Source organism: Monodelphis domestica, chromosome X (assembly GCF_027887165.1).
Source record: "Monodelphis domestica isolate mMonDom1 chromosome X, mMonDom1.pri, whole genome shotgun sequence".
NCBI lineage: Eukaryota > Metazoa > Chordata > Mammalia > Didelphimorphia > Didelphidae > Monodelphis > Monodelphis domestica.
Genome location: NC_077235.1, coordinates 87,525,836 through 87,544,457, shown reverse-complemented (window position 1 = coordinate 87,544,457; position 18,622 = coordinate 87,525,836). Strand labels below are relative to the sequence as shown.

Genomic DNA, 18,622 nt, shown 5'->3' with positions numbered 1-18,622 from the left:
AGAGGACGGGCAGGAAGCCAGGTCAGATGGGAGGGAGTGCCCGGGAGTCCCCGAGGGAGGACGTGGGGCCCGAGTGTGGGGCCTGGGGGCGGCGTGGGGGGTGCAGGCGGGCCGGAGGGCCGGCGGAGAGGTGCAGGGGCGGAGCTCCTGGGCTCTGGAGGGACGTGCTTTTTGCCTTTTGCAGAGAGGCTAACTGGGCTGTGTGTGTTCCCTGAGGGAGCCCCGGGGCTCGGGGCACGGAGGTCCCCGGTGACACTCCCTAAGGAGCTTCCCGAGGACGGATTGGGCCAGCCTGCTGCTGCCCCCGCGGAGGCTCGGGCCAAGGTCACAATTGAGGCTGAGCTGTCCAGGGCTGAGAGCTGATTGGCCGAGGGCTCCATTGTGACGTCACCGCCCAGCCAGTGAAATTGAGGCGCTCTGGCGGGCTTCAGGCAGAGGAGTCTTGTTTAACACAGCGGCTGCTGTGTCCAACGGCCCTGGCCAGGGTGAAGGCAGGCCGTGGAATGAGCCACCACCGCATGGGGTACTGATGCCATCCCTTGTTCTGAAGGCAGCCCGGGGAGGGGTCTGGGCTGGAGCCGTGGGGGGGGGGGGTCCCCGAGGGGGAGAGGAGCCCCCAGTTTCTGTTGTGGCTCTGTGTGTCTGGCTCTGGGTGGCTGCTTTTAGGCATTGCCAGACGGGATTCCGAGAAGGGCTGGGCTGGCCCCGGGTCCCTCCCTGTCCGTGACCGCGGACAGCCTCAGAGCCCTCGCCCGTCCCCCCCCCCCCCCCCCCGTTCAGGCTTCCCAGCTGAGCTCTTTGGCAGACCCAGGCTCAGCACCCTCGACTTTTCCTAGCCTGCTGCCGGGGCTCGGAGGCAGGGAGGGAGAGGCCCTCGGGCGGGCGGGCGTCCGTCTTTCCCGCCTTGGGCCACTCTGCCCTCTTTCGGGGAGGCCTAACTGTGTGCAGGGAGCCAGCAGGGGAGGGTGCAGGTTCCTCCCTGCCACGCTGGGGGCTGGGCACAGCGTTTGGGGCTTTTCGGTATCTCCATCTGCGTCTGAGGTTGCCTTCCGGGAAGGCGGGTGGCCCAGGGGGTGCTTGGGGGCGGCAGCCAAGGTTTAAAGCCCCTGACCATAGAGGAGAGCCCAGAGGTGTGGGCACTGGTCTGCCTGGGGGAGGGGGGAGGCTGCTGCCGGCCCTGCTCCCTTGTCAAACCCTCTGCACCAAGGAGAGTCTGAGCCCTGGCTCCTTCCCAGCCTTGTGTCACAGAGGGTTGCCATGGTTTGGGGCAGAACACTCTGCCCTGAGGTGCCCTGATGTAGTCCACACTCTGTCCTAGAGCTTTCCCTTAGAATACAGGAGAGAGACAGATGGGATAGAAACAGAGACAGACAGAGAGAAGGGAGGGAGGGAGGGAGGGAAGGAGGAAGGAAGGGAAGAAGGGAGCGAGGCAGGGAGGGAGGGAGAGACAGACAGAGGGGGAGGAAGGAAGGGGGAGACAGAAACAGAGATAGAGAGTGGGAAGGAGGGAGAGAGGGAAGGAGAGGGGGAGACAGAGACAGAGACAGAGGGAGAGAGACACAGAGAAAGAAAGGAAGGGAGGGTAGAAGGGAGGGAAAGAGGGGGAAGGGAGAGAGGGAGAGAAATAGGGGGAAGGAGGGAGAAAGGGAGGGAAGAAAGGACAAGAGAGTAGGAGAGAGGAGGGAAGAAGAGAAAAGATGGAGAGACAGTTTAGCAAAACCAACTGACCCTTCCCAGGATTCCACAGCACCTGCACAGCCCCCCTTCTCTGCCCCCTCCCCCATTAGGCCTGGCTCTTGTGTACACAGAGGTGGCAGTGATGGATTTCCTGCTGCCCCTTCAGGGCAAACAGTCTTGCTCTCCCACTTCCCAGCCCTCATGCCCTCTGAGCACCTGAGACCCTTATCCAGGTGCTGGACAGCTCCTTGGCTCTCAGACTCCCCCACTGCCTCCTCCACTCCCAGGTTGGGGTCTTCCACGTCCTGCCACCCACCTGGCTGGTTCCCTGTCCTCAAGGCTTCAACTCCCCTGGCCTCTTTCCTCAGTCCTCGGTTCTGCCTGAAGGGATGGAGAAAGATGACTCTCCAAAGGGTGTCTGTGACCTTGCGAGGGGCAGCAGAAAGAGCCACTTTTGGGTCCGGGGGCCAACATTGGGGAACCAGCCCCAGTGCCTTTGCTCTCATCTGGCCATGGGTGTGGCTGGGGTGTTTTCCAGTACAAGATTGAGAAAATGGCCCTGATAGACCAGAAGCTGAACCTCTCCGTGTGGCACAATGACCTTCTGGGATATAATATTTTCATGGGAGAGATAGAGATCGACTTGGCCAAGTGGGACTGGGACAAGAGGAAACTCATCTGGTACACACTTAGATCCCACATAAGGATAGGACAGGCAGAGTAGAGAAGGCAGGGAAGTGCAGTCATCAGGGGAGACCTCTGGTCATCCTCCTTCTACCGATGACTCTCCTATTCAGCCTCTGCCTTCTTTTCCAGCACTCACTGTAGCCCTCGAAGTGGCACGTGTAGCTGACCAGGGCAGAAGACAGAGCAGGGAAGACTAGCCCCTGCCGAGGTGGCCTGAACTCCGGGCTTTTGGGGAGGTGGCCCACTGCACCAGAACTTTCTTGGCTTCCCCACCCTCCTGCTGACCCATATATATATGGAGGCTGAAGCCCACTGAAACCCAAGTCCCTGCCCAAGATCTTTTCTTCATGGGAACTCTGAACCCAGCTCCCCTCCCTTGTCTGTGTGCAGTGGAATGGATTAATGAATGGAGGGGGGGGGAGTATTATGACTCCTGGGGTTCCCAGCGCCACTCCTAGGTCAGGACTGTGCACAGCCATCCTTGAGGCCACAGGCTTCTTCCCTTCTCTGCCCTCTCAGCTGGGAGGGCTGTGGGAGGTGTGAGGTGTGCCAGGGTCCCAGGTGAGCTGCACATCAAGAACCCATCCCTGGGAGGAAGCCAGCCATGGCCTTCAGATGCTGTTTCCCTCTGTCTAAGAGGCCAAGACACAAAGGACTAAGGCTCATGCCCTCAGAGGCTAGACTTGCCAAGGGCACCCAGGCAACTAGCTCCCTAGTGTCAGGCCTGGCACAAGAGCCCTGATCTCTGGTGGGTGCCCACTGCCCTTTACTGGTCTCCCACAAAGAGTGCTCCCAGGGGGGCCATGAGCTGTGGCAGGGGGAGATGAGTCACCGCAGAAGCTCTTAGCCTCTCCCCTCTCCTAGCTCTTTCCCAGCCCTGAGGTCCCTGGGCAATAGCGAAGGCCTGGTGAGAGCTGGGGGAATTTTGCTCAGTGGTTTGGGAGGGGAAGCCCCCAGCTGTCAGGGAACTCTGGGAGGGCTTTGGGAATGTGGTCCAGGAAGTTAAGGCAGGGCAGATGGCAAGGGGACAGCAAAGGGGGAGCCCCAGGGAGGGCTAGAAATGCCCCCATATCTGGGCTGCTGCTGCTATGTAGATGGGCTCCTGGGCACGGCCACTGTCCAGGTTTCAGAACCAGGGTGGTACCTGCCTCCACCTCTCCCCAGTGACCCTCCCTCCTGGCCCCCACCGACTGACTTCTTTATGCTCCAACAGACGTGTCTTACATGAATCTCTCAATTACATGATGAATCTCCCCAACGAACACTGTAGACACACTAGGGTTGCTATTTCAGTACATTATTAAGGGGCAGCTAGATGGCTCAGTGGATAGAGGTGGGAGGTCCTGGGTTCAAATTTGACCACAGATACTTCCTAGCTGTGTAACCCTGGCCAAGTCACTTAACCCCCTTTGCCTAGCCTTTGCACTCTGCTGCCTTGGAACTGATACTTAGCATGGATTTTAAGTCAGTAGGTAAGGGTTTAAAATGTTTAACACATTAGTGTTAGAGGAAGAAGTAGGAGCCCTGGCCTGGGGAGTGAGAGGGGTGGGCTGACTTCCAGTAGAGCCAGGAGCTTTGGGGAAAACGAGCAGTAGAGACCAGAAGACCAAACTTCCATGATCATACTCAGAGGGAGAGCAGTTCAGCATTTCCCCTTCTGAGGATGTCCTTGGTCCTTAGGGCTCTGTCCCCATCTGGCCCCTGTCACAGAGGGCTTGCCAAGGATGATGTCAGTAAGGCTGTTGTCACAGGTAACTCGATCCCTTCCAGCACCTCCAAGAGGGCGCTGTCCAGCAGGATGAGGACTAGCTGGTGAGCTCCTCTTGAGTAGTCACAAAGGCACCAAGCCGAGTATTCCTCTGAGAATCTAAGGAGATTCATGAGAACCAGGGAGAGGGTGCAATTGGCTGCCAGGGACATGCAATTTTACCAAGGTCAGGGCTTCAAAGTTTCTGGCAACTCGTACCCTAGCATGGATACTGAGGCTTGCTGAGAATAGTTTGGCGTGCAAAGATTTCTACTTCAGAAGGCACTGAAGGTGGACAACAGGGACACATAGCTTCACGAGGTCAGAAAGCCGGGACCTTCTAACAATGTTTATGTCAGGGTCCACTTCCCTTGGCCCTGGTAGCCATCCATCCTCCTTCATGTGAGGGGGAAAAGGGGCAAGGGAGGGTCAGGGAGCATCCGTGTCGACTTAACACCCTCTCACTTGAGACAAGATCTGAGATACACATGTTTCCTTAGCCCTTTGCAGATCCGTGCACAGGATGGCCACTTTGTCGCCATTTTGCTTCCAAATTTGGTGGTGAAGGCAGATATGTATCTCCACAGCACACAGCTACCAGTAGGAGCCCAGCAGTCTTGATCAAGTTCTCAGGGAGAGAATTCTTGATGCTTCCCCAGTTCCATGGAGATAGCTGGATGTCAGTCTCCCTCCTGGTTTTGGCTCTTCTTCATACAGGATCTGCCCAGCACTCTTTAGCTAGGACCCTGGGGGTCTGATTGACCCACGTGTGGCAACGAGTGAGTTGACTATTTTGTAGACTCCAGTCTCCAGTAGTCTGCTAGCAAGGCCACTCAATTCTGGAAGTCTGTGGATCCTCTCATTAGTTGGTCCTCAGCCCATAGATGCAGGGCAGTTTCACTCTGATCAATCTGGTGTGGTCAGTTTGGGGGCCATACCTAGTTGGGAGCTTTGTGCAGAGAATGAACAGAGTCCTGGAGGACATTAATACCTATGGTTCCTCCAATTGCCCTTCCTAGGAGAAGAGAGCCCACATCGGACACTGGTAGGAACATCACTCTCTTATTTTGAGAAGTCCTCCTTCCTTACTCCCTCATTACCAATCTCCTGACCTCCCTCCCCTCATCCCTACTTCCCTCCCAAACTCCATGCCTCCTTGACTCCCTCCCTTCCTCAATCCCTCCCTCCCTTCCTCAATCCCTCCCTCCCTCTCAACCTCCCTCTATTTCTATCCCAACCTCCAGTCCTCTTTGCCTCCCTCCCCACTCCTTCCAAACTTCCATCTCAACCTCTTTCTTTTTAAACCTAACTCCCTAACAAGAACCCTCCCTAATTCCCTCCCTCTCCCACTCCCTTCTCCTATCTCTCCCTACTTTCCTCCTTACATCCTTCCTCATTGCTCCCTCACTTCTTACCTCATCCCCTACCTCACTATTTATGTCCTTCTATACTTCCCTACCTGCATTTCTCCCTCTGTCCTTCCCTCCCTCCTCCCTACCTGACTCCCTCCTTAACTACCTCCCCACCTCTCTACCTTCCAAGGTCCCTCCCTATTTCTATCTTCTCTACCAATCACTCGCACTCCCTCCCCCCTATGTTCTTACCTCCCTTCCTCCCATCTCCCTTCTCCCTCCTCCCTCCTACTACCCTCCCTTGTGCCTTATCTCCTTCTCTACCTTTCTTCTCTACTTCCTGACTCCTCTCTCTATCTCTTTCCCTCACTCCCTTACTCCTTGCTTCCCTCCTTCCCACTGTACATCCTATCTGGTTAGCTACTTATTTCTCTCTCCCCCTTAATTCCAAACTTTCTTCTCTACTTTCCTCATGCCATCCCTCTTTCTCCACCTCTTCCTCCCCTCCCTCTGTCCCCTTCCCTCTTTCCTTCACTACCTCCCACCATTCCTCCATATCACCACTTCTACCTACCAACTTCCTGAACTGCCTCTCTCCTTCCCTCTTTTTTTGAATCCCTCCCCATATCCCTCCTTCTCTTCATCTCTACCTCTTCTTTTTCAGGAGCTTCAGCCGCCCCAAGCTAGAGGTGGAGTAAATCGCAAATAACCATTCTCCAAAATAGGAAGCAGGGACACCCAGGAGGTGCCACTCAGTAGGGGGTGGACTGAGGCTGGAGGGAGAGGGAAAGTAGCTGCCAGCAGGACCAGCTTCGCCAAGGCAGCGTCACTAGAATGGGCCAGAAACCCCAGACAGAAATTCAGCACATTGGACAGAGGGAGATCCATTCGAGCCTCGGGAACCGCCTGAACATGGGGGCACTGGATCATGATCCTTCTCAAGAGTTCCTTCCTAGGAACAGAGCCAGTTGCCTTTTGGGCACAGCACAATGGGACCATAGATGGAGAATCAACAAAGAGAAGGCTGAGAAAGGTAGTAGGGCCCCTAGGTGGGGTGGGGAGGGGGGAGCCACAACAACATTTGGATTCCACCTGGGAGGCAATCGGGAAGCAGTACAGGGCTTGGAGCAGAGAAGCAGATCTCATCACAAAGAAGGGGGGACCTTCTGACCGTAGTCCTCAGGATGAACTGGAGGGAGGAGAGAATGGAGGCAGGATGGCCTAAGAGGAGGTGATGGCATCTTCCCAGCTGGACTTCTTGTGGGGCTGGACAGGGCAAATCAAGTAGAGGCAGGGCCAGACTTGTGGAGGAAGGGTGCAAGAGGAAAGAGTCCAAGACAGCCCTTGGGCATCAAGATGGTCAGAGGCATGGAACCTTTGTGGGGATTTCAAACTGGGCACCCAGGCAGCCAGCATTCCCTGAGACTGCCCAGGGTCCAGCACTAGTGAAGGAAGGTAGGAAGCATTTAGTAAGTGCCTAATATGTGCTGAGCACTGAGCTAAGGAATGGAGAAGACTCATGGAAGGTTGGAGCTGCAAGGCTGATGGAAAAGTCCCATGCTATTCAGGGTACAGAGGCAAAGTAGAAAGCAATGCCCCCTCCTTGGTGTCATTGCCACTCAACAGCTTATGTTTCTGGAGATGGGAACAAGGACTTTGGGCATCAACCTTTTCCTGTATCTTCAGTGGGGTTGTGGCTGCCTTCCCTGCAAGAGCAGTCAGTGAGCAGGCTTCATCTCCACAGCCAGAATAGGGCTCAGGGTGGGGATGAACTTGCCCAGCTGTCTTCTTTCTGTCACTCCCTTCTCCCTCAGGGGTCCAGTGAATGTTGTGGGGCTTGGGGACTGCCCCAGGTGATTGGCAAAGCAGGGCTCAGGGAGACCTTCTCCCTGGAGAAGGTGAAATGAATGAGGTTTTAGGAGTTCCAAGTCAAAGGATCAGGAGCCTGAGCTCTTGGCTAGCTCTCGGGCCCCCTTCCCTCTCTGGCACCCATTCTCTAAAATGAAGGGGTGGGGTGGGGAGGCATAAGTGGACTTGAGGGTCCCCTCCTGCTCTCAAAGCTGTGATTGGCTGAGAACTAGGAGAAGGGAAGGAGGACAAGTTTGGCTCTGGAGAGGGGAGGAGGCTACAAGCTTGAGGGTGACCAGTGGAAGGGCAACTGCAGATGGGCTGGCAGAAGAAGCAGGGGTGCAGGGAGTGCCTCTCCTGGGGTGCAGAAGCTGGAGTGCAAAGACTGGTGTGAGCCGGTCTGCTGGGCCCACTGCTGCTCCTCAGTGATGTTCACCTTTGTGATGTAGAGGAAAGGGTAGGACTGCATCTGGGATCAGCCCAGCTGGGCTGGAATCTCAGCTCTGCTCTACTTAGTAGTAGAGTGCCTGGGTGACCTTGGGCCAGTCCCTTACTCTCTCCAAGTTGCTTGGTTTTCTCACCAGAAACACTAAGTGATGTCTTGGGTCCAGCTCTAGATCTGACCTGTGCTCCATGGTCAGCCCCCTCAGCCTTCTGGGAGCTGATATTGTCAGCTGGCAAAAGTCCACCCATTCTTACACCTAGTGCAGCCTCAGCCCTGACTTTGAGGGGCTTGGGCACAGCCACCCTCACGTCCAGTGAGACGACCCTGGGCAGGAAAGAAAAACCGAACCCCAAACCTGGGCCTTTGATTCATGATAAAGCCTGTGCCCCAGATGATGGAAGGAACAGAGCCCTGAGAGGAGAGGAGAGCCCCTGGATGTGGTGGTCAGGCAGGGGCACTGGAGGCTCAATAGCCTTTCTACCAGCCTGAGCTCTTTGGGAGTGGGACATGGGCTGAGGGGTCTTCGAGTCAAGGCTGGAGGAGCCAATTTGGCAGGCATAGTTTGGTCTAGACAGTAACAGCATTTATGTGGTACTTATGTGTGCCAGGGACCATGCCAAATGCTTCTCAAACAGGATCTCATTAGGTCCAGGAGGGAGGAGGTGTCCTGGGGAATAGATGGGGAAACTGAGGCAGACAGCAAGGAAGCGACTTGCCCAGCTAGGGAGTGTCTGAGGCTGGAGGTCTTCCAGAATGGCTTGTTGCCTCTGAGCCTGAGCAAAGAGGAGTCAGGGAGCTGAGAGCCCCTGCCCCCCTCTTCCCTGGGTCACATCCCTGTGGAAAGACACCGAAGTTCAGAGCACCGAAAACCAAACAATCCTGATGAAGAGCTTCACCAGCTTGAGAGAGAATGTTGTTTTGAATCCTGGTGGGTTTCTGGACCCTTCTACTTGAGTTTATGGAGACAGATGGCCCCCTCACTCCTGCCACCTAGATGGAGAGGAAATGACTGAGCCCAGCAAACTGGTCACCCCTGTGGGGGGGGGGGGCAGTTAGGTCACAAAGCCTGAAGGATGTCACTATGCAGAGGGGGTTCTGAGGTTGTCATGACTGAGGGGCCCTACATCAGACAACATTCCTTCCCTGGGAGGCTGTGATAGGAATGGTGGTCTTAAAAACTCCTGCAGTGAGGGAGATGAAAGAACAGCAGCCACACTCTCCTCCTATGAACTCTGTGGCCATTTTGAGACCTTTTCGACTGTCCCCTGGACAGATTCCAGTGAGAAGACTGGATGGCAGACCCGGACCCCAACCACTGCCTGGAGCCCACCCAAGGATGCCTCCATCTCAACAAGAAGGTGGCTGCGTTCCCCTGGGAGGAAATGGGAGGGGGAGAACCATCCCCCCACCAGTGGTCTATGTCAGGGTCAGCCATACCCTCCCTAACCTGCTTGGGACACCTTTGGGTGGAGGAGGTGATCAGATCCCAAGAGCCACACCACTGCCCCCCATGGTCTACGAGCCTCAGCCTCAGTCACTTCCCGAATATCTCCATCGGCCCTTTGTTGATGCTGGCAACAGGAGAGATGAAGGAAGGCTGTCCCAGGTCCTCCCAGACAATCAGCACCGCAGACATAGATCAATGGCCCTTGCCCTACCGGAGAGCATGCTGGCATCTCTGTCTGGAATCAGAGATGGAAGATTGGTAGAGGGAAGAAGACCAGGAGTGGCTGCTGCTGCCCACTGCCAGTCTCACCCCTACGGCTCTCAAGGACCAACAGTCAGGAATGAAAATGGAAGACCTAGAGCTCTTCCCCGGCACCCAAGATCCCCAAACCTCCTAGGTGGCTTTGTACAGGATGATGAGAGGGAGGAATATTTTCCCTCAGCCCAGATCCACCCAGGGGCATTATAATTGGGGTCTAGGAAGGACTAAAGCCCACTATCATATTCACTTCCTTCCCTCCCCTCCCCTCCCCTTCCCTGCCTCCTGCAGCTTTCCTGGAGATTGCAGAAGAGCAGAAGGCCCAAAGTCATCCTCTCCCCAGATATTGCTCATGGAGGATGTTCTTTGAAGTTTTAATGTGTTATTTTACATTCTTTTCTCTAAAAATAAAAAGCTCACCCGTCCCCAAAAGAAAAATAAAGATCTTCTATGGTGACTTGTTCGTAGTCCTTCTTCTTACTTCTGCTCCCCACAGTTGTCCCTTCTGAAAACACAGCCTCCTCCATCTTCCTGCCCCTGCTTCCCCCCATGCCACCTGCTCCCTTTCCCTGTGCTCCCAGGCTCTGCCCCCTGCTCCCCACCCCCTCCAGGCTCCCAGGGAAGGAGCCCTCTGGGGTAGAGGACTTGGGTAGAGAACAAGGTGGAGGTTGGGCTGGGAAAGCCTGGCACCCTGGTCTAGACCCCCTGCCTCCAGCTTCCTCCTCCACGGGGCCCTCCTCTGTCTCTAGCTTCCACCACACTCAAGGTGGGGAGGAGGTAGGGGCAGAGAGCCAGCCTGCCAGCCCGCCAGCCCTGAGGTAGCAAGCCCAGGATGTGGGCAGTCTCTGGTCTGGCCTCCACCTGGCACAGGCTTGACTGCAGTCAGGGACGGAGAGCCCATCTTCTCTGGGTCTGTTACACAGAGCCTGCCACGAGGGAAGGTGCAGATGTGGGCACCTTGGCAGTGACTAGCTGGTTTTCCTGGGCATCAGAAGGGAGGGGAATCCTCTCAGGCCAGGATCTGCCCCCTTCGTGCCCTGCTGCTCCAGGGCCAGGGCCGGCTCCCTGGGGTGGGGGGCAGGCTGCTTCCCTCCTCCCCTGGCTTCCATGACCCCTAGGCTCTGCTGATTGCACACAGGGGGCATCCTGCCCCAGGCTCACATGGGCTGGGGCCATGCTGCCAACTGTCGCCTGCTTCTAGAACCTTCCCCCTTGACTGCTCCAGCTGCCCCTGCCTGCCTGGCTTGCTCTGCTTCCCCAGCTCAGGAGTCAGCCTGGGCTGCTCCTCCTGGGAGAGGAGGGAGGGCACGAAGGGCTGAATTGGGGCAACTGAGTGAACCCACGTGGCAGGCTCCATCTTGTGCCTCTGGTCGGGAGCTGGCTGGGCTCCCTCTCTGGTCAATGGTGGGACCAGCCGGATTCTGCCGAGGGCTGAGAACATTTTACTGAGTTGTGGGCATTGTGGGGAAGCCTGAGTGCACTATTGGGAGCTAAGCCAGGAAACTGGCCCAGCGGGACCTGCTCAGAGCCCATTCCAAGGGCCTGGCTAGACTGAGCAGAAATTCAGAACTAGCCTCGGGCCAGGCCTCCCCACTCCCTCCAGGCTCTCCCTGGAGGCTGAGGGCTGGAAGGGACCTTAGAGGGCAGCATCTCCCACCCTCTCACTTTATAGCTGAGGAAACAGAGGCCCAGAGAGGTGAGGCCTCTGGACCGGGGAGGAAGGGGCTGAGGCAGGGCTCTGCGGCCCAGGGGGCTCTGTGCTGGGGGCTCAGGCAGACCAGGGAAGGCCGAAGAAGGCTCTGGTCCTGAGGGGAGGGAAAGTGCTGGGGGATCCACAGCGGCAGCCCAAGGCAGGGGCTCCTGGCCTCGACCCCCGCCCCGCCCCGCCCCGCCCCCAGGTCCCCCCCTCTCCTGAAGGAACCTTCGGGCAGCCTCTGCCCAGGAGAGCAGAGAAAGCTGGGCGGGGGAGCTGGGCCACAGTGCCCACAGAGGCCTCGGAGTCCCCGGAGTCCCTCTGGGCTCCTGGGGGCCCCGGCATGGCTCTGAGGGGCCCAGGGCCACCCCAGCGCTGAGATGAGACACCACCCTCCGTCTGGAGGGCTGGAGCAGAGGCTGCTGCCCAAGCGCGCTGGAGCGTTCTGGGAAAGACAGGCGGGCGGGTGTCTCGGGCCAGGGCCTTCTAGGAGCACTCTTTGTGGTTCGGGAAAGCTGCCAGTGCAGCCCCCCAGCTCGCGGGGACCCCCGGGACACGTCGGCCCCTGAGAGTCCCCGAAGGCGGGGGGTGGGGGGGGAGAAAGGCCATCTGGGGAGAGGACAGGCAGGAAGCCAGGTCAGATGGGAGGGAGTGCCCGGGAGTCCCCGAGGGAGGATGTGGGGCCCGAGTGTGGGGCCTGGGGGAGGCATGGTGGGTGCAGACAGGCGGGGCAATGATCACCCCAGCACTGCTATCATTGTGATCCTCCTCCAGCCCACTGTGGGCTTCTTGAAGCCTCCTCGGCCTATTTCAGGTTCCACCCTAACCCATCAGCTCTCGGAGCCAGGCTATGGTGGGCTCTCAGCTTTAGGTGTTTAGGGCCTCTTGGCTACATTTGAATGGTGGCAAGGGGTCCTGGCTTCTGACTATCTCTTCATGTTCCTCCCTTCTCCCTCCACCAATCACTCCCTCTACCTGTCCCCCTCCCCAAGTAGCAACAGGGGCCCCAGGTCTCCTTTTCACCCTTTGTTCCCTTCTGCCTTGGGCAGAGACTCCCCCCTGCTTTTGTCCTCCCCACCCCCATGGGAGAGAATGCTGGGTACTCAGGAGCAGCAGGGAAAAGAAATGCTGGAACCCAATTTACTTCCAATCTCTCGTGTAGTGGAGTGCTAGGGACCGTGGAGGGCTGGAGGGTGAGGGGGGAGACAGCAGAAGCATGTGGGGGAAACTGAGTCACTTAGTCTGGACTCTCTCTGCAGACTCTGCCTGGACTGGACCCTGTCAGCAGAACCCTGAACAGAGGTGAGTGTGAGCCATATTCTTATGCTGTCATGCAGGGTAGAGCTCCCTGTAGGGCAGCACAAGTGGGTACCTGGGCACCGTGGATGCCCAGTCTGGCCATCTGCTGTGATGTCTGAGCTGTCTGTGACAGGTCAATGGGGTTTGGGAGGACAAAGAGCCAGCCCAGTGGTTTCAGGAGTCACCCTATGGTAGAGGGATGAGACTGATTGTGCTTGGCTACCCCAGAGGGCAGGACCAACACTTAGGGGGTTGGAATGGAATGGTTGGAATGAGCCGACTCATGAGTGAGGGAGAGGGAGAGAGCTCTGTCCATGTTCCTAGGCGCTCTCTGCCTCAGCTTCCTCCTCTGGAAATTGGGGCCGAAGGATCATAGATTCAGAACAAGATGAGAGTGGACAGCTCATTGTCTGCCTCCCTCATTTTCCCTGAGGCTCAGAGGCAAGGGCAGGAGTTGCTCCCCTCCAGGTCATGTAGGTTATGTTCCAGGTGGGATGGATGCCCCCGTGGAGAGCTGCCCTGGCCTTCCAGACTCCCTAGTCTGAGACCGTAGGTTAAAAAGTATTTTGCCTTTCCACACTTTCCAGTGAGTGGGTAGTGGTTGTCTTGTGTCTCTGGTGTTTTTTCCCCAGGTGTTGGGCCCAGGAGATCTCAGCCCAGGGTTGAGTGTCTCTGGTTGTTTGGACAGAAGGAGCCCGGTCTGAATTGTGAAGGAAGCTTCCAGATCGACCAAGATCCAAAGAAGCCGAACCCCCAAAGCCCCTCTGACATGGCCTCATCCTCCGTAAGTGCCACCATGTGGAAGCTTGGGGCTCCCACTCCCCAGAAGCAGCCTTGCTGGACAGAGGGAAGTGGCTAACTGCCAGGAAAAGCAGCCCAACTCGCCTCCCTCCTAGGCTTTCCCCTTTCTGGTTCCCACCGGATCCAATGCCCCCCCCCCCGTTTCAGAAGTGACACAGGAAGGGGGGGGCCCTGGGCTGGGCGAGGACGTCCTGAGCTGGTCCCTCTGCTTTTGTCCAGATCAAAGGCAGGATATATAGTGGCTCTAAAGGGGACCTGAGGCCCACAGATATCCAGGGAGCAGTCTGGGTGGCTCTGGACTATGACAAGACATTTGGAGAATTCAAGATTTATGTGTGTCAGTACAAGAACCTGGCAGTGGCTGATGGAAGCAAAGGCAGATCTGACCCGTGAGTCCCCTCCTAGCTTGTTTCATCCTCTGCCTTTGGCCCCTGGTCTGTCCTGGCCCTAGTCCAGGCACCCTTCCCCTGGGGCCCACAGGCAGGTTCGTGGGGTTTCAGCTGTGGGCTTGTGTTGTTGTGCAGTCTGGAAGCTCCTTCTGGGGAATGTTCTTCATCACCGTTGATATCCGGGGTGGGATGGGAGGAACCTGCTGGGTTGGCCTAAGTGCACTGGTGGGTTTGTGAGAAGGGGGCCAGGATGAGTCATGGCACTCAAACTCACACACACACCCACCACACACACAGACACACATCCCACCACCACACTACACACACTACACATAACACACACACATCACACACATACAGACAGACCTGGCATCTCCTTGCCATACACTTGCCCCACTCTGAAGCCCTGTCGGTAGAGCAGGTGTCTGTGGCCATGCCCCAGGCCTGGTGCTCTTCCCACTCCCCTGGGTGCTCCCTTTCCAGGTATGTCAAAACTTACCTGATCCCCGACAGCACCCGACTGGGTAAAAGGAAGACAGTGAGGAAAAGGACAGTGAACCCGACTTTCCAAGAAATGCTGAAGGTAGGAAGCGCTCAGTGGCTCAGGCTTCCCCCTTGGCTTTCCAAACCCTGTGAGCCCGGAGCTGGCCCCAGGGAGGAGACCCAGGTGGGCACCCAGGAGCCTGGGTGCCAACAGCCCACACCATGCCAAGATGGCCTCACAGAGTGCTGTCCCCCTCTGTAAAATGGGACTATGATACTAGGGTGCCAGCCCACCTGCCAGAGGGGTGCATTGTCAGAGATGCTAAGGAACAGCTGTCAGTGTGAGGTGCTCAGGGAGCCGCCATCGATACTGGGGACTGCCTGGCATGCTTGAAAGGCTGGCCAGTCATTGGCCCTGTGGGCAGTCCCTGACAGCCAGTAAGCAGGGAGACAGACCCCTAACAAAGTCCATCATTTCCCTGGGATGCCCACACTTTCCCCTTATCTGATCTTCTCTCATCTGACATGGGTTGAAAGTTTGGGGCAGAACACTGTATTATCATCCCCTGAGGTGCCCTGATGTAGTCCACACTCTGTCCTAGAGCTTTCCCTTAGAATACAGGAGAGAGACAGATGGGATAGAAACAGAGACAGACAGAGAGAAGGGAGGGAGGGAGGGAGGGAAGGAGGAAGGAAGGGAAGAAGGGAGCGAGGCAGGGAGGGAGGGAGAGACAGACAGAGGGGGAGGAAGGAAGGGGGAGACAGAAACAGAGATAGAGAGTGGGAAGGAGGGAGAGAGGGAAGGAGAGGGGGAGACAGAGACAGAGACAGAGGGAGAGAGACACAGAGAAAGAAAGGAAGGGAGGGTAGAAGGGAGGGAAAGAGGGGGAAGGGAGAGAGGGAGAGAAATAGGGGGAAGGAGGGAGAAAGGGAGGGAAGGAAGGACAGAGAGTAGGAGAGAGGAGGGAAGAAGAGAAAAGATGGAGAGACAGTTTAGCAAAACCAACTGACCCTTCCCAGGATTCCACAGCACCTGCACAGCCCCCCTTCTCTGCCCCCTCCCCCATTAGGCCTGGCTCTTGTGTACACAGAGGTGGCAGTGATGGATTTCCTGCTGCCCCTTCAGGGCAAACAGTCTTGCTCTCCCACTTCCCAGCCCTCATGCCCTCTGAGCACCTGAGACCCTTATCCAGGTGCTGGACAGCTCCTTGGCTCTCAGACTCCCCCACTGCCTCCTCCACTCCCAGGTTGGGGTCTTCCACGTCCTGCCACCCACCTGGCTGGTTCCCTGTCCTCAAGGCTTCAACTCCCCTGGCCTCTTTCCTCAGTCCTCGTTTCTGCCTGAAGGGATGGAGAAAGATGACCCTCCAAAGGGTGTCTGTGACCTTGCGAGGGGCAGCAGAAAGGGCCACTTTTGGGTCCGGGGGCCAACATTGGGGAACCAGCCCCAGTGCCTTTGCTCTCATCTGGCCATGGGTGTGGCTGGGGTGTTTTCCAGTACAAGATTGAGAAAATGGCCCTGATAGACCAGAAGCTGAACCTCTCCGTGTGGCACAATGACCTTCTGGGATATAATATTTTCATGGGAGAGATAGAGATCGACTTGGCCAAGTGGGACTGGGACAAGAGGAAACTCATCTGGTACACACTTAGATCCCACATAAGGATAGGACAGGCAGAGTAGAGAAGGCAGGGAAGTGCAGTCATCAGGGGAGACCTCTGGTCATCCTCCTTCTACCGATGACTCTCCTATTCAGCCTCTGCCTTCTTTTCCAGCACTCACTGTAGCCCTCGAAGTGGCACGTGTAGCTGACCAGGGCAGAAGACAGAGCAGGGAAGACTAGCCCCTGCCGAGGTGGCCTGAACTCCGGGCTTTTGGGGAGGTGGCCCACTGCACCAGAACTTTCTTGGCTTCCCCACCCTCCTGCTGACCCATATATATATGGAGGCTGAAGCCCACTGAAACCCAAGTCCCTGCCCAAGATCTTTTCTTCATGGGAACTCTGAACCCAGCTCCCCTCCCTTGTCTGTGTGCAGTGGAATGGATTAATGAATGGAGGGGGGGGAGTATTATGACTCCTGGGGTTCCCAGCGCCACTCCTAGGTCAGGACTGTGCACAGCCATCCTTGAGGCCACAGGCTTCTTCCCTTCTCTGCCCTCTCAGCTGGGAGGGCTGTGGGAGGTGTGAGGTGTGCCAGGGTCCCAGGTGAGCTGCACATCAAGAACCCATCCCTGGGAGGAAGCCAGCCATGGCCTTCAGATGCTGTTTCCCTCTGTCTAAGAGGCCAAGACACAAAGGACTAAGGCTCATGCCCTCAGAGGCTAGACTTGCCAAGGGCACCCAGGCAACTAGCTCCCTAGTGTCAGGCCTGGCACAAGAACCCTGATCTCTGGTGGGTGCCCACTGCCCTTTACTGGTCTCCCACAAAGAGTGCTCCCAGGGGGGCCATGAGCTGTGGCAGGGGGAGATGAGTCACCGCAGAAGCTCTTAGCCTCTCCCCTCTCCTAGCTCTTTCCCAGCCCTGAGGTCCCTGGGCAATAGCGAAGGCCTGGTGAGAGCTGGGGGAATTTTGCTCAGTGGTTTGGGAGGGGAAACCCCCAGCTGTCAGGGAACTCTGGGAGGGCTTTGGGAATGTGGTCCAGGAAGTTAAGGCAGGGCAGATGGCAAGGGGACAGCAAAGGGGGAGCCCCAGGGAGGGCTAGAAATGCCCTCAGGCCTTCCTTGGCCAGGGGGTTCCGCTCAGCTCTAGATCTAGTCTTGGGCCCTCTGCCTGCCCTCTCCTGACATAAGCTCTCATTCTCGTCCCTCAGCTCTCTAAGACATGCGTGTGTGTTTCCCCTTCGGATCAGATCTGTGATCCCACCCGGGGTCCGTGGTACTGTCCTTACTGGTATCCAACACAGCTGGTTTCTGCCGCCTCTGGGAGCATTCTGAGCCTGCCTTTGCCCTTCTCCCCAGCCAATTTCTCCTGTTGTCGCTCTCTCTGTCAATGGCATCCCGCGCTAGCCGCTGAGGCTCAGAGCTCTTCCACCCTCCTCAGGTGCCACCTGCTTCCTGAAGGCCTTCTCTGCCTTCCGGCTTCTTAGCCCTTTGCCCACCTCTCCCCCCATCTGTCTGGGGAAGGCACATCCAGCTTTCTGGGGTGCCGTGCCATGCCGTGCCAGCAACAGGCCTGGCCTTTGACAAAAGAGCTCCGAATTCTAGGTTCAGCGTCAGGGAAGGAGAACCTTCTAGGGCTACCTGGGGCTGGGAGGAGGGGACCCCAGAGATGACTTGGGCTCGGTCTTCCTTTGGCCTCAGTCATTCTCCTGCCTCCTTGGTGGGCAAACTTCTCTGCCTTTGGGGCCTGAGTTCCGGAGCGACTCCTTAGTAAAATGGTAATGGGGTGGCTCTGCTTCCCTCAGCCCCACCCCCAAAGAGGTCTTCAGGAGAGCCTCCCCGGAGCTCAGGAGAGGGTGATGCGCTCCCTTCTTTGGACTAAGTAAGAGGCTGGACCCCTCCCCAGGGAACATGGTGGGGCTGGGCTTCGAAGCATCTCGTGCCCCCAGTTCTTGGCCACTGAGGAGCAGCAGGCACTTGTACCTTGGCCAGGAAGAGCTTCGGAGCCTCCATGCCCCTGCCTCTCCCAGGCGTGGGAAACAAGGAGGTCAGGGCCGGGCACATGGGGCACTGGAGCAGGAAAGGGGCCCAGGGAGGGAGGAAGGCCTCTAGTGCCCTGGGGAAGTCTTCTGGGGATGATTTTTGAGAGGGAGGAAACTGTCAGCAGTCAAGTCCCCTCCAAAGGGCAAGGCCAGGCCTGGTCCCTGGTTGCTGAGAGGTCCGCCATGGCCTCAGATCCACTCAGTTCCTGGGGGTGGGGCCAAGCCCTGAGGCCTGGCTCTGGGCAGTCTTCTTTGGGTTCCATTTTCTTCCGTCTGTTTTGAGCGAGGGCTTTGGGGAGTTTCCCTCCTGCCACCTCCCACCAACAAGGCTGAGGGGGTGAAATCAAGAAGCCCACAAGAAGGGCAAAGGAAGACACCCCAATTTGCACCCAGGGCTCCTGCTCTGGGGGCGGGGAACATCACTCAGCTCCCCATCTTTATTCTTTGGGTGGTTCATGTGGAGAAGCTCTTTTGGCCAATGGTTCCAGGATATTTTCAGTCTCCCTCTCATGCAGCCTATGCTTCCATATGGCTCATGTTGGGTTACCATGGTGATCAGAGTGGCAAAGGCACGTGGCTCTCCCCGTGCATGGACAATGTGTTCCTGGTTGTGCTTGCTCCTTCTGCATCAGGTCCCAACACAGGAAGTCTTCCTAGGTTTTTCTGGGGTGCCATGGCACCCAACCACAATCAATTGATGGGCAGGGCCTCAGGCTCCAGTTCCTTCTGGGCCACAAGTGCAAATGCTGCTCAAATGTGAAAGGAGCCAGCCTCCACGGAAACGTCATGCTAAGTCATGGTCCTTCGTGGGCCCTTCCACATCTAGCTCTCTGCTCTGTGCAGTCCAAACTGA

The 18,622-nt window shown here is 57.1% G+C and overlaps 1 protein-coding gene across 3 annotated transcripts in view; it reads left to right on the top strand.

The window, feature by feature from the left end:
• The window catches only part of RAB39B (RAB39B, member RAS oncogene family), a 38,888-nt gene continuing 20,266 nt past the window's right edge, over positions 1-18,622 (top strand). Inside the window, exons 1-3 of one of the 3 annotated variants that reach the window (XM_056808864.1) lie at positions 13,481-13,643; positions 14,127-14,226; positions 15,625-15,767. The gene's annotated coding sequence lies outside the window, so the exon portion shown is untranslated. Of the gene's footprint in view, positions 524-13,480; positions 13,644-14,126; positions 14,227-15,624; positions 17,169-18,622 lie in introns of those variants that run through there. The other 2 variants (XM_056808863.1, XM_016427243.2) reach the window with 2 other exon arrangements.